The sequence below is a fragment of the Balaenoptera ricei genome, chromosome 20, assembly GCF_028023285.1.
Source record: "Balaenoptera ricei isolate mBalRic1 chromosome 20, mBalRic1.hap2, whole genome shotgun sequence".
Taxonomy (NCBI): Eukaryota; Metazoa; Chordata; class Mammalia; order Artiodactyla; family Balaenopteridae; genus Balaenoptera; species Balaenoptera ricei.
In genome coordinates, this window is record NC_082658.1 from 39981424 (window position 1) to 39997021 (window position 15598).

General features: G+C 38.0%; 1 protein-coding gene and 1 pseudogene across 5 annotated transcripts in view; one reads left to right on the forward strand and one right to left on the reverse strand.

Moving 5' to 3' along the window:
- BRIP1 (BRCA1 interacting helicase 1) overlaps positions 1–15598 on the forward strand; it is a 194270-nt gene that overhangs the window by 35839 nt on the left and 142833 nt on the right. The window lies entirely within an intron of this gene.
- LOC132355812 (LYR motif-containing protein 4-like) lies at positions 8391–10787 on the reverse strand (annotated as a pseudogene).

Here is a 15598-nt window from a genome sequence, read left to right on the forward strand (position 1 = left end):
CTTTTGCTGCGTCCCATAGGTTTTGGGTCTTCATGTTTTTGTTGTCATTTTTTTCTAGGTACTATTTATTTCCTTTTCGATTTCTTCAGTGATCCCTTGGTTATTTAGCAGTGTACTGTTTAGCCTCCATGTGTTTGTGTTTTTTCCAGTTTTTTTCCTGTGATTGATTTCTAATCTCATAGCGTTGTGGTCAGAGAAGATGCTTGATACGATTTCAGTTTTCTTAAATTTTCTGAGGCTTGATCTGTGACCCAAGTTGTGATCTATCCTGGAGAATGTTCTGTGTGCTCTTGAGAAGAAAGTGTATTCTGCTGCTTTCGGGTGGAATGTCCTATAAATATCAATTAAATCTATCTGGTCTGTTGTGTCATTTAAAGCTTGTGTTTCCTTATTTATTTTCTGTCTGGATGACTTGTCCATTGGTGTAAGTGGAGTGTTAAAGTCCCTCACTATTATTGTGTTATTGTCAATATCCCTTTTTATGGGAAAATGTCGATTTCCCTGTTAGCATTTGCCTTGTGTATTGAGGTGCTCCTATGTTGGGTGCATAAATACTTATAATTGTTATATTTTCTTCTTGGATTGATCATTATGTAGTGCCTTTCCTTATCTCTTGTAACAGTCTTTATTTTAAAGTCTGTTTTATCTGATACGAATATTGCTACTCTGGCTTTCTTTTGATATCCATTTGCATGGAATATCTTTTTCCATCCCCTCACTTTCAGTCTGTATGTATCCCTAGGTCTGAAGTGGGTCTCTTGTAAGACAGCATATATATGAGTCTCGTTTTTGTATCCATTCAGCCAGTCTGTGTCTTTTGATTGGACATTTAATCCATTTACATTCAAGGTATTATCAATATGTATGTTCCTATTACCATTTTCTTAATTGTTTTGGATTTCTTTTTGTGGGTCGTTTTCTTCTCTTGTGTTTCCCTCCTAGAGAAGTTCCTTTAGCATTTGTTGTAAAGCTGGTTTGGGGGTGCTGAATTCTCTTAGCTTTTGCTTGTTTGTGAAGGTTTTGATTTCTCCATTGAATCTGAATGAGATCCTTGCTGGGTAGAGTAATCTTGGTTGTAGGCTATTCCTTTTCATCACTTTAAATATGTCCTGCCACTCCCTTCTGGCCTGCAGAGTTTCTGCTGAAAAATCAGCTGATAACCTTATGGGAATTCCCTTGTATGTTATTTGTTGCTTTTTCCTTGCTGCTTTTAATATTTTTTCTTTCTATTTAAATTTTGTTCGTTTGATAATTATGTGTCTTGGTGTGTTTCTCGTTTGGTTTATCCTGTAGGGACTCTCTGCACTTCCCGGACTTGGTTGGCTATTTCCTTTCCCATGTTAGGGAAGTTTTTGACCATAATCTCTTCAAATATTTTCTCAGACCCTTTGTCTTTCTCTTCTTCTTCTGGGACCCCTATGATTCAAATGTTGGTGCATTTAATGTTGTCCCAGAGATCTCTGAGACTGTCCTCAATTCTTTTCATTCTTTTTTCTTTATTCTGCTCCTTGGCAGTTATTTCCACCATTCTATCTTCCAGCTCACTTATTCGTTCTTCAGCCTCAGTTATTCTGCTATTGATTCCTTCTAGTGTATTATTCATTTCAGTTACTGTGTTATTCATCACTCTTTGTTCTTTAGTTCTTATAGGTCTTTGTTAAACATTTCTTGTATTTTCTCGGTCCGTGCCTCCATTCTGTTTCCGAGATTTTGGATCATTTTTACTAACATTACTCTGAATTCTTTTTTGGGTAGGTTGCCTATTTCCTTTTCATTTATTTGGTCCTGTAGGTTTTTACCTTGCTCCTTCATCTGTAACTTATTCTTTTGTTCTCTAATTTTTTTTTTTTTTTTTTTTTTGATGGGTGGGCCTGTGTTCCTGTCTTACTGATTGTTTGACCTGAGGCATCCAGCACTGGAATTTTTAGGCTGTTGGGTAGAGCCTGGTCTTGGTGCCGAGATGAAGATCTCTGGGAGACCTCACTCTGATGAATATTCCCTGAGGTCTGAGGTCCTCTTTTAGTCCAGCAGTTTGGACTTGGTGCTCCCACCACAGGAACTGAGGCCTGACCTCTTGCCTGGGAACCAAGATCCCGCCAGCCACAGCGTGACAAAAGAAAAAAAAAGCAGTGCAATAACAAAGAATAAAAAATAAAATAATATTAGAGAAATAGAAAATATATTAGAAAAAATAAAAATATAAGCATAACAAAAACAACAGGGTAAAACAGAACCACAACAGCAAAAAGAAAAGAGGGGGGAACAAACCAAAAGGAGCAGAACAATAACAAAGAATAAAAGATAAAATAAAATTAGAAAAATAAAAAATTTATTAGAAAAAATGAAAAATATGTGAAACAACAGCAAGGTAAAACAGAACCACAACCACAAAAAAAAAAAAGAAGAAAAAATGGAAAAAGAAAAAGGGGCCTGCAAAGCCCTTGGCTGTGGGTGATGGAGCCTAGGCGGGGGTGGGGATTAGGTGGGGCAGGGTCTAGCCTCAGGACCCGTGTGGCCACCTCTGCCCACGCGGGTCCTGAGGCTAGACCCTGCCCCACTTAATACACACCTCTGGCTGTGGTGTAGTGCAGAGATAAGACCCTGGGTGGGGGTGCAGGGACAGGACTTAGGCCCAGCGTGGCTGGACGGGGCCTCAAGAGGGCAGAGGATCAAGCCTGGGACCTTAGTAGGCTCCTGGGGGCTCGAGTGGGTGGGGGAAATGCTGGCCTATTCTCTTCCAGTCCTCTAATCCCCTGAGGGTCTCTCCCTGTCCCCACTGATCCCCTCATTGTGAGTGGGCCCCTCCTGAGTGTGGGAACCCATCCCCTCCCCCAGCCACCCGTTGGGCTGCTGGTCCCATCCCACTTCCTGTTCTCCTCTCCCCTCGTCCTACTCAGTTGCTCGGGGGTTCCTCCCGTCTCCTTAGGTGTCCGTGGTCCGCCACCAGTGCCTGGTAGGTGTCCTAGTTGTGAGGAGACGCAAACTCTGTGTCCTCCTACTCTGCCATATTGACTCCGCCCTGGTAATTTTTGTTATATACTTTACTTTTGTATGTATTGGGAACTATAGAGTATTTTATTATTATTTTTTTCCCTTAAATCATCAGTTATTTTTTTAATTATGAATTTTTAATTGAGACTTTATAAAGGATCAGTTTAAGAATCACTGTAAAATTGAAGGGAGGGTACACAGATTTTCCATGTACGCCCTTCCCCAGCCACCTCATTATCAACATCCCCCACCAGAATGATACATTTCTTACAACTGATGAACCTATATTGAGAGGTCATAATCATCCAGTGTCCATAGTTTACATTACCATTCACTCTGGGTGCTGTACATTTAATGGGTTTGGGCAAATGTATAATAACATGTATCTCTCATTATATCATACAGAGTATTTTCACTGCCCGAAAAATCCTTTGTGTTCTGCCTATTCATCCCTTCCCTCTCTCCCTGCAAACCACTGTCAATCGCTGATCTTATTACTGTCTCCATAGTTTTGCCTTTTCCAGAATGGCATATATACTTGGAATCATACAGTATGTAGCCCTTTAGACTACAGCCCTTCAGTATGTAGTAATATTTAAGATTCCTCCTTGTCTTTTTATGGCTTAATAGCTCATTTCCTTTTAGTGCTAAGTACTATTCCATTGTCTGGTTGTACCACAGTTTATTTATCCATTCACCTACTGAAGGACATAGTGATTGCTTCCAAGTTTTGGCAGTTATGAATAGAGCTGCTCTCATCATTTGTGTGCAGGTTTTGTGTGGGCATATGTTTTCACCTCCTGTGGGTAAATACTAAGGAGCATGACTGCTTGATCATATGGTAAGAGTAGGTTTAGTTTTGTAAGAGACTGCCAAACTTTCTTTCGAAGTGGCTGTACTACTTTGTATTCCACTGGCAATGAATGAATTCCTTTTGTTCCAGATCTCCACATTCTTGTCAGCATTTGGTGTTGTCATTTTTCCTGATTTTAGCCATTCTAATAAGTGTGTGGTAGTATCTCGTTGTTTAACATGCATTAGTCTAATGACATATGATGTTGAGCATCTTCTCATATGCTTATTTGCTACATTTTTAAAAAATTAATTAATTATTTAATTTTTTAGACTGCATTGGGTCTTCGTTGCTGTGCACAGGCTTTCTCTAGTTACAGTGAGCAGGCGCTACTCTTTGTTGCGGTGAGAGGGCTTCTCATTGCGGTGGCTTCTCTTGTTGTGGAGCACGGGCTCTAGGCACGCGGGCTCAGTAGTTGTGGCTCGTGGGTTCTAGAGCACAGGCTCAGTAGTTGTGGCGCACGGGCTTAGTTGCTCCGTGGCATGTGGGATCTTCCCAGACCAGGGCTCAAACCTGTGTCCCCTGCATTGGCAGGCGGATTCTTAACCACTGCACCACCAGGGAAGCCCCTATTTGCTACATTTTTGTCTTCTTTGGTGAGGTGTCTAAGGTCTTTGGCCCATTTTTAAATTGGGTTGTTTGTTTTTTTCTTGTTGAGTTTTAAGAGTGCTTTTTTGTATATTTTGGTTAATTCCTTTATCAGATGTGTCTTTTGCAAGTATTCGTTTCCCAGGCTGAGGTTTGCCTCCTCATTCTCTTGACCTTGTCTTTCACAGAGGAGAAGTTTTTAATTTTAATGAAGTCTAATTATCAGTTATTTCTTTCACAGATTGTGCCTGTGGTGTTATATCTAAAAAGTCAGCACCATACCCAAGGTCATCTAGGTTTTTGCCTTTGTTCTTTTCTAGGAGTTTCATACTTTAGTGTTTTACATTTAGGTCTGGGTTCACTTTGAGTTTATTTTTGTGTAGGTTGTGAGATGTGGATCTAGGTTCATTCTTTTTGCATGTGGATGTCCAGTGGTTCCAGTGCCATTTGTTGAAGAGGCTGTCTTTGCTCCAGTGTTTTGCCTTTGCTCTTTTATCAAAGTTCACTTAACTATATTTATGTTGGTTTATTTCTGGACTCGCTATTCTGTTCCATCAATGTATTTGTTAGTTCTTTTGCCTGTCATACTGTCTTGATTATAGTAAGTGTTGAAGTTGGGTGGCATAGTCCTCCAATTTTGCTCTTCTCCTTCAGTACTGTGTTGGCTATTTTGGATCTTTTACCTTTTCATATACAGTTTAGAATTAGTTTGTCAATATTCACAAAATTACTTACTGGAATCTTGATTGAGATTGAATTTAATCTATAGATGAAGTTGGGAAGAACTGACATCTTAATGATACTGAGTCTTCCTATCCATGAACATGGAATGTCTCTGCATTTATTTTGTTCTTTGATTTTGTTCATCAGAATTTTGTAGTTTTCCTCCTATAGATCTTGTACATATTTTGTCAGATTTATACCTAGGTATTTCATTTTGGGGGGTGTTAATGTAATTGGTATTGTGTTTTCATTTCCAAAATCCACTTGTTCATTGTTAGTATATAGGAAAGTAATTGACCTTTATAAATGAACCTTGTATCCTGGAACCTTGATATAATCACTTACTAGTTTCAGGAGGTTTTTTGTTGATACTTCCAAATTTTCTACATAGACGATTGACAGAGACAGTTTTATACCTTCCTTCTCAATTTTTTTTAAAAAAATAAATTTATTTATTTATTTATTTTTGGCTGTGTTGGGTCTTTGTTGCTGCGTGCGGGCTTTCTCTAGTCACGGTGAGTGGGGGCTGCTCTTTGTTGCGGTGCGCGGGCCTCTCCCTGTGGTGGCTTCTCTTGTTGCGGAGCACAGGCTCTAGGCACATGGGCTCAGTAGCTGTGGCGTGCAGGCTCAGTAGTTGTGGAGCATTGGCTTAGTTGCTCCACAGCACGTGGGATCTTCCCGGACCAGGGCTCGAACCCATGTCCCCTGCATTGGCAGGAGGATTCTTATCCACTGCGCCACCAGGGAAGCCCTCTCAATTTGTATACCATATATTTCCTTTTCTTGTCTTATAACATAAGGAAGGACATACACTTGAAAAGAAATGGTGAGAAGGAATATCATTGCCTTGTACCTGATCTCAGAAATCTTTAAAGTTTCTCACCATTAAGTATGATGTTAGCTGTAGATTTTTTTGTAGATATTCTTCATCAACTTGAGGAAGTGTTCCTCTGTTCCTAGTATACTGAGAGGTTTTATAATGTATGTGTGGATTTTGTCAAATCCTTTTTTGCAGCTATTGATATGATCATGTGATTTTTCTTTCTTAGCCCACCAATGTGTGATGGATTATATTAATTGATTTTCAAATGTTGAACCAACCTGCATAGCTGGGATAAATCACACTTGGTCATGGTTTATAATTCTTTTTACACATTGGATTCAGTTTGTTAATATTATCTTGCTATTATTTGGTTGAGGATTTTTTCATTTGTGTTCATGAGAAATATTGGTGTGTAGCTTTCTTTTAATGTCTTTGCCTGGTTTTGGTATTAGGGTAATGCTGGCCTAATAGAATGAGTTGGCAGCATTCCCTCTGCATCTATCCTCTGAAAAAGATTGTAGAGAATTGGTATAGTTTCTTCCTTGAATGTTTGGTAGAATTCACAAGTGAACCTGTCTGGGTCTGGTGCTTTCTTTTTGGAAGGTTACTAATTATTGATTTAATTGTTTAATATATCTAGGCCTATTCATATTGTCCATTTCTTCTTGTGTCAGATTTGGCAAGTTGTATCTTTCAAGCAATTGGTTTGTTTCATTAGGTTATCAAATTTGTGGGCATAGAGTTGTTCATAGTATTTTTTTTTTATTATCCTTAGCGTCCGTAGGCTCTGTAGTGATGTCGCTCTTTCATTTCTGATATTAGTAATTTTTGTCTTCTCTCTTTGTTTCTTAGTGAGCCTGGCTAGAGACTTACTGATTTTATTGATTTTTTTTTCAAAGAAGCAGGTTTTGGTTTCATTGATTTTTCTCCATTGAGTTTCTGGTTTCAATTTCATTGATTTAAGCTCTAATTATTATTATTTCTTTTCTTCTGCTTAATTTGGATTTAGTTTGCTCTTTTTCTAGTTTTCTAAGGTAGCAGCTTAGATTATTGACTTTAGATCTTCTTTTCTAATACATGCTTTCGGTGCTATAAATTCCTCTCACAACACTACTTTCACTGCCTACCATGTATTTTGATAAGGTGTGTTTTTATTTTCATTAAGCTCAAACTATTTTTAAATTTCTCTTGAGATTTTTTTCATTGATCCATGTGTTATTTAGCCATGTGTTTTTTAATCCTCACATATTTTGGGATATTCTAGTTATCTTTCTGTTATTGATTTCTAATTTAATTTGATTGTGGTCTAAGTGCAGACATTGTATGATTTTTATTTTTTTTAACTTGTTGAAGTATGTTTTATCTCCAGAATGTGGTCTATCTTGGTAAATGGTCCATGTGAAGTTGGGAAGAATGTGTATTCTACCACTGTTGGATGAAGTAGTCTATACATGTCAGTTATATTCAGTTGATTGGTGATATTGTTGAGTTCAGCTATGTCCTTAGTGATTTTCTGCTTGCTAGGTTTGTCCATTTCTGATAGCAACTCCACCTATGATAGTGGATTTATCTATTTCTCTTGCAGTTCTATTAGTTTTTGCCCCATATAGTTTGACACACTGTTGTTAGGCACATACATGTTAAGGATTGTTTTTTTTTTTTTTCTTGGAGAATTGGCCCCTTTATCATTATGTAATGCCCCTTTTTTTTTTATCTCTGATAACTTTCCTTTCTTTGAGGTCTTCTGTGTCTGAAATTAATATAGGTACTCTGCTTTCTTCTGATTAGTGTTAGCATGGTATATTTTTCTCCATTCATTTACTTTTAGTCTATAAGTTTTTTCATATCTAAAGTGGGTTTCTTTTAGACATCAAATATTTGGGTCTTGTTTTATGATCCTCTCTGACAATTTCTGTCTTTCAATTGGTGTATTTAGACCATTGATGTTCAAAGTGATTATTTATAAGGTTGGATTAATATTTACCATATTTATGACTGTTTTCTATTTTTTGCTCTTGTTCTGTGTTCCTCTTTTTGTTTCCCACTCTTTTTATGCATTTTGTAGTTTATTGTCAAGGACCAAGAAACAAAATCTGGAAATGCTCTATACAAGTGCTGAGGAGCTACAAAAATGGGGTAGGGTGGAGGAGACACAATAATACACAGCAGTCTTTTGAGGAGCTCCAGCTCTTCATTCTAACACTTGAACCAAGGAGAGACAGCCATCCTTTGTCACTAAGGCTGCAGAAGAATGGAATCCTCACTCAGTTTATCAGTTCTTAGGGCAGACACAGCAAGAGCCTATTTAAAGCTGATGCAAAGGCCACTCGTGGTCCCCTGGGAGCCCCCATGCAAAGCAGAATGGATGCTGAAGGTGGTCCATGGCTGCCGGTGGTGGCTGGTCCCAGCTCCCTAGGTCCTGGGCTTCTCTTGATTCTAACTGACAAGCTTGTCAGTCAAATACAGTTGGCCAATGTGGACCTGTCAGTGGATTATCCCAGGATCTCTTTTGGCTTTATTCATTAGGGGTTGAATTTTTACAGGATCCTTTACATTCTTATTTTCTCTGAAGACATCTCTCATCCTCCTGCTGGTGTAAGTTCTGTAGTTGTTGGCTCTGAAGTGCTTGGTCTCCCTCAGCATTGCCTGGTACATATCCAGCACTCATGCGTGGCTGGAGGCTGCAATCTCAGAACGAATAAAACCCAGTGGGTCTTCTTTGCAGAGGTCCCGAGTTCAATGCAACCTGCAAAACTTCTGCCGCCGCAGGGAGCACCAGTGGGACGCACGCATGTGTCTTGGCCCAGGTAGTGGCCCAGGGTCTGGCCCAGGTGGGCTCTGGCCCTGGTGGGCTCTGGCCCTGTGCAGTGGCACAGACACTAAATAAGTGTTTTATTTGATTCCATTTTCTCTCCTTTCTAGCATAACCGTCATATTCCTTCCCTCCCTTCCTCCCTTCCCCTTTTTTACTGGTTGCCCTAGGTTTTGCAATATGTATTTATGGCAAATCCAGATGTACTTTCCCATAACACTATACCACTTCATGGGTAGTGTGAGTACCTTATAGTAACAGTGTAATCTTAATTCCTCACTCCATCCCTTGTATCATTGCTGTCATTTATTTCATGCATATATAAGCATATACAGTTGACTCTTGAACAATGCAGGGGTTAGGGGCACCAACCCCCCAGCGGTCAAAAATATGTGTATAATTTTTGACTCCCCCAAAACTTAAGTACTAGTAGCCTACTGTTGACCAGAAGCCTTACCAATAGGTAACATAAAGACAATTAACACATATTTTGCATGTTATATGTATTCTTACAATAAAATAAGCTAGAGAGAGGAAAATGTTATTAAGAAAATCATAAGGAAGAGAAAATATATTTACAGTACTGTATCAATACTGTAAGTTTACATCATCTATAAGATGATGAAGCATCTGTCAATACCTACATCAATATTATCTTATATGATACAAAGCACTGTAGATGTTATATGCATTTCTAACACTGGACATCAAAAATGAAAAGATGATGTGAAAAAGAAATTTATATTTATTTAGAGGTATAAAAATTCATATATTGATAATGAAAAAGCTGCAGTATGTTTGCTTTATGGTAACTTAGTGTAATTGATACAGTTGCTTCACGGTAGCCTGACCTATACATGAATGAATGAATCATTTAAAATTTAGGGTATAAAGTATTACAGTCATATTCATAATATGGTACTGGAAACATTGTTACATTTTTTTAAAAAACACTTACTGTGATGATATGCTGATGTGCAGTTTCTCCAGTTATGAAACAGAGAGGAATATTGTACGGTAATGTAATTCTTTGAAAGTTAAAAAATAGTAAGAAAACTAACACATTAATTTTATATTAAATATCACTCACCTTATGCCTATGGAAGGATAGACTAGCATCTACATATATTTCATGCATTTATGATATACCTTTTTCCTATTTATTTATTTATTTGTATTTCTAGGCTCCATGGTTCATCTGTGAGTTTTTTCAAATTTTTGCAAACCTTCAAAAAAATTTCCAATATATTTACTGAAAAAAATTTATGTAAGTGGAACTGTGCAGTTCAAACCTGTTTTAAGGGTCAACTGTATACTATTATTTATTGATATTATTGGTATTATTATTTTGAACAAAGTGTTATATGTTAGGTCAAATTAAAAAAATGAAATATTTTTTTTTTAATTAATTTTGTAAGTGAAATAGGGAGCATTTTCTTTTTTTTTTTTAATTTTATTTATGGCTGTGTTGGGTCTTCGTTTCTGTGCGAGGGCTTTCTCTAGTTGTGGCAAGTGGGGGCCACTCTTCATCACGGTGCGCGGGCCTCTCACTGTCGCGGCCTCTCTTGTTGCGGAGCACAGGCTCCAGACGCGCAGGCTCAGTAATTGTGGCTCACGGGCCCAGTTGCTCCACGGCATGTGGGATCTTCCCAGACCAGGGCTCAAACCCGTGTCCCCTGCATTGGCAGGCAGATTCTCAACCACTGCGCCACCAGGGAAGCCCAAATGAAAGTTTTAAATTCATATTTACTATTCCTTTTTCCATGCTCTTCCTTACTTTATGTATATAAAGAATTTTTCCTCTCTCTAAAGAACTTCTTTTAATATTTCTTGAAAGGCACGTCTACTGGCAACAAATTCCCTCAATTTTTGTTTGAGAAAGTCTTTATTTCTCCTTCACTTTTGAAGGATAACTTCTCAGGGTACAGAATTTTAGGTTGGTGTTTTTTTTCTGTCAATGCTTTAAATATCTCACTCCACTCGCTTCTTGCTTGCATGCTTTCGAGGAGAAGTTGGATGTAATTCTTATCTTTGTTCCTCTGTGGGTAACTGGTTTCTTTCAGGATTTTTTTTTTTTTACCTTTGATTTTCTGTAGTTTGAAGATGATATGTTTACATGTAATATTTTGGGCATTTATCTTGTTTGGTGTTCTCTGAGCTTCCTAGATCTGTGGTTTGGTGCCTGACATCAGTTTGGGGAAAATCTTGGTCATTATTACTTCAAATATGTCTTCTGTTCCTTTCTTTTTTTTCCTTCTAGTATTCCCTTTATGTATATCTTAACTTTTGTAGTTGTCCCACAGTCCTTGGATATTCTGTTCTGTTTTTTTCAGATTTTGTTCTCTTAGGTTTTTTGTTTTCAAGCATTCTGTTGATATATCTAGCTCAGAGAGTCCTTTGTCAACCATGTCCAGTCTACTAAGAAGCCCATCAAAAGCATTTTTCATTTCTGCTACAGTGTTTTATTCCTAGCATTAAAAAAAAAGTTCTTCCTTAGGATTCCCGTCTCTCAGCTTACATTGCTTATCTGCTCTTACGTGCTATATGCTTTATCCAATAGAGCCTTTAGCATATTAATCATAGTTGTTTTAAATTCCTGATATGATAATTCCAACATCCCTGACATATCTGGCTTTGATGCTTGCTCAGTCTCTTCAGGTTGTGTTTTTTGCCTTTTGGTATGCCTTGTAATTTTTTTCTTGTTAGCTGGACATGACATACTGGGTAAAAGAAGTTGCTATAAACAGGCCTTTAGTAATTTGGTGGTGAGGTATGGCAGGGAGGGCAAGTGTTCTATAGTCCCATGATTGGGTCTTAGTCTTTTAGTGAGCCTGTGCCTCTGGACTGGGAACTTCACAGAAGTTTCTCAGTTTTTTCACCCCCTTAGGTGGGACAGGATGGCTTGAGTGGACTGGAGTTGTTTTTTTCCCTTCTCCCATATAGAAGGGACTGCTAGACTGCTAGAGTTGGGCATTAGATTAGACTCCGATAATACCCCAGCTGGTTAGGCTCTGGTTAACTAGTTTCCCCTGAGGGCAGGCTTTGTTAAGAAGAACAGTGTGCCCTGGTATTTCAAAATGGTTCCTTTCCAGCTCCCCTTACTGGGAGCACGAGGGTATATTTCTCTGATGTGTATTGTAGGAACCTGGTCTGGCTCCTGGACGTAAATGTCACAATATTTGGGAGCCCTCCATGACTGGGCACCCCTGGAATTTTTAACTCAGAGAGTTATGCATACTGAGCCTCTAGCAGTTCATCACTTACAGTTCAGGTTTTGTTAGCCCAGCACTTGTTCCTGCACTGGTTTCCACTGGTGTCTCTGCTCCTGTGCGCTGTTACTCCCTGTATTCACCTGTCTGTCTCTCCAATCTTAAAGGCAATGGTTTGTCCTCCCCTCTCTTACAAACCCAGGAAAAGTTGTTGATTTTTCAGTCTTTTCAGCTTTTTACTTGTTAGGATGGAGTGGTGACTTCCAAACTATTTATATTCAAAAATGGAAACCGGAAGTCTACCTCCGTTATTTTAAATAAATTTACAAATCAGGAAAATTATTTCTTCCCTCATCTTCCTATTTCTTACTTCTGGTGCCCTTCATTCCTTTATGTAGGTTCTTTTCTATTTTGTATAATTTTTCTTGTAGCTTGAAAAGCTTTGTTTAACATTTGTAGTGCAGGCTTGCTCCTAACAGGTTTTTCTCAGCTTTCTTTCCCTTCATTTTAAAAAAAATGTGATACAGTGTATGTAAGAAAATTTACCGTTTTAACCATTTTTTGTGTTCAGTTCAGTGGCATTAAGTCTACTCATATTGCTATGTAACCAGAATTTTTTCATCTTCCCAAACTGAAACTCTGTAACTATTTTTTTTTTGAATTTTTGAATTTTATTTTGTTTTATACAGCAGGTTCTTATTAGTCATCAGTTTTATACACATCAGTGTATACATGTCAATCCCAATCGCCCAATTCAGCACACCACCACCCCCACCCCCCTGCCGCTTTCCCCCCTTGGTGTCCATACATTTGTTCTCTACATCTGTGTCTCAATTTCTGCCCTGCAAACCGGCTCATCTGTACCATTTTTCTAGGTTCCACATATATGCGTTAATATACGATATTTGTTTTTCACTTTCTGACTTACTTCACTCTGTATGACAGTCTCTGGATCCATCCATGTCTCAACAAATGACCCAATTTCGTTCCTTTTTATGTCTGAGTAATATTCCATTGTATATATGTACCACATCTTTATCCATTCGTCTGTCGATGGGCATTTAGGTTGCTTCCATGACCTGGCTATTGTAAATAGTGCTGCAGTGAACATTGGGGTGCATGTGTCTTTTTGAATTATGGTTTTCTCTGGGTATATGCCCAGTAGTGGGATTGCTGGATCATATGGTAATTCTATTTTTAGTTTTTTAAGGAACCTCCATACTGTTCTCCATAGTGGCTGTATCAATTTACATTCCCACCAACAGTGCAAGAGGGTTCCCATTTCTCCACACCCTTGCCAGCATTTGTTGTTTGTAGATTTTCTGATGATGCCCATTCTAACTGGTGTGAGGTGATACCTCATTGTAGTTTTGATTTGCATTTCTCTAATAGTGATGCTGAGCAGCTTTTCATGTGCTTCTTGGCCATCTGTATGTCTTCTTTGGAGAAATGTCTATTTAGGTCTTCTGCCCATTTTTGGATTGGGTTGTTTGTTTTCTTAGTATTGAGCTGCATGAGCTGTTTATATATTTTGGAGATTAATCCTTTGCCCATTGATTTGTTTGCAAATATTTTCTCCCATTCTGAGGGTTGTCTTTTCGTCTTGTTTATGGTTTCCTTTGCTTTGCAAAAGCTTTGAAGTTTCATTAGGTCCCATTTGTTTATTTTTGTTTTTTATTCCATTATTCTAGGAGGTGGATCAAAAAAGATCTTGCTGTGATTTATGTTAAAGAGTGTTCTTCCTATGTTTTCCTCTAAGAGTTTTATAGTGTCCAGTCTTACATTTAGGTCTCGAATCCATTTTGAGTTTATTTTTGTGTATGGTGTTAGGGAGTGTTCTAATTTCATTCTTTTACATGTAGCTGTCCAATTTTCCCAGCACCACTTACTGAAGAGACTCTCTTTTCTCCATTGTATATCCTTGCCTCGTTTGTCATAGATTAGTTGACCATAGGTGCGTGGGTTTATCTCTGGGCTTTCTGTCTTGTTCCATTGATCTATGAAACTCTGTAACTATTAAACAGTAACTCCTATTCCCCCTTGCCTCAGCCGCTGGTAACTACCATTCTCCTTTCTGTCTCTGTGAATTTGACTACTCTAGGAATCTCATATAAGTGGAATCATACAATGTTTGTCCTTTTGTGTCTTAGTTATTTCACTTAGCCTGTCTTCAGGGTTCATCCATGTTGTAGCATGTGTCAGAATTCCCTTCCTTTTTATGATTAAATAATATTCCATTGAATGCCTCTATACTACATTTTGTTTATCCAGTCATACTTCAGTGGGCATTTGGGTTGTTTTCCTCTTTTGGCTACTGTGAATAATGCTGCTGTATGAACGTTGGTGTACGGATATCTATGTGTTCAAGTTGCTGCTTTCACTTCTTATGGATATATACCCAGAAGTGTGATTGCTGGATCACATGGTAATTCTGTTTAATTTTTTGAGGAATTTCCATCCAGTTTTCCACAGTGACTATACTATTTTATATTTCCACCAGCAATGTAGCAAGTTTCCAGTTTCTTTTTCTTTTGTTTTTGGCGGTGCCTTGCAGTGTGCGAGATCTTAGTTTCCTGACTAGGGATTGAACCTATGCTCCCCACAGTGGAAGCACGGAGCCCTAACCACTGGACCACCAGGGAATTCGCAGGAAGGTTCCAGTTTCTTCACATCCTTGCCAAACACTTGTATTTTCTATTTTGTTTTCTTTTCTTTTTAAATAATAACCATCCTCATGGATGTGAAATGGTATGTCTTTGTGGTTTTGATTTGCATTTCCTAATGATTAGGGATGTTGAACATCTTTTCATGTGCTTATTGTCCATTTGTATATCGTCTTTGGAGAAATGTCTATTCAAGCCCTTTGCCTATTTTTTTGAATAGGGTTAATTGTTTTTTGTTGTTGTTGTTGAGTTGGAGTTCTTTGTATATTCTGGACATTAACCCCTTTTTAGATTTTACAGATATTTTCTCCCATTCTGTGGATTGCGTTTCATTCTGTTTGGTGGTGTCTTTGATGCACAAAGGTTTTTAATTTTCAGGAAGTCCAGTTTACCTATTTTTGCTTTTGTTGCCTATACTTTTGGTAAAGTTTTATAGTTTCAGCTCTTATTTTTAAGTTTTTGATCCATTTTTAGTTTTGTATATAGTATAAGGTTAGGGTCTAACTTCATTGATTTGTATGTGAATATCCATTTTTGCCAGCATTGTTTGTTGAAAAAATTGTCCTTTTCCCACTGAATGGTCTTAGCACCCTGGTTGAGAGTTATTTGACTATATGTATGAGAGTTTCTCACTTTTCTCTTTGATTCGATTATTTTTGTCTGTATTTGTGCTAGTACCACGCTGTTCTAACATATTTAATATTTCTAGGTGAAGTTTTGCCAGTCACAGTTTTGTCACATAATTGGTTCTTCTGTCAGTTTTCAGTCAATGAGAAAATTTTATCCTGTGCAGTTATAACTAGTGTGATATTGTTGTTGCTACTATTAGTAATGTTCACTGAGTCTTCATTCTCTTTTGAGAATGAAATTGTGATGTCAGTATGTCCTACTTCTGTATACATTGTTATCAACATTATAGGGAGTTAGTATATCTGT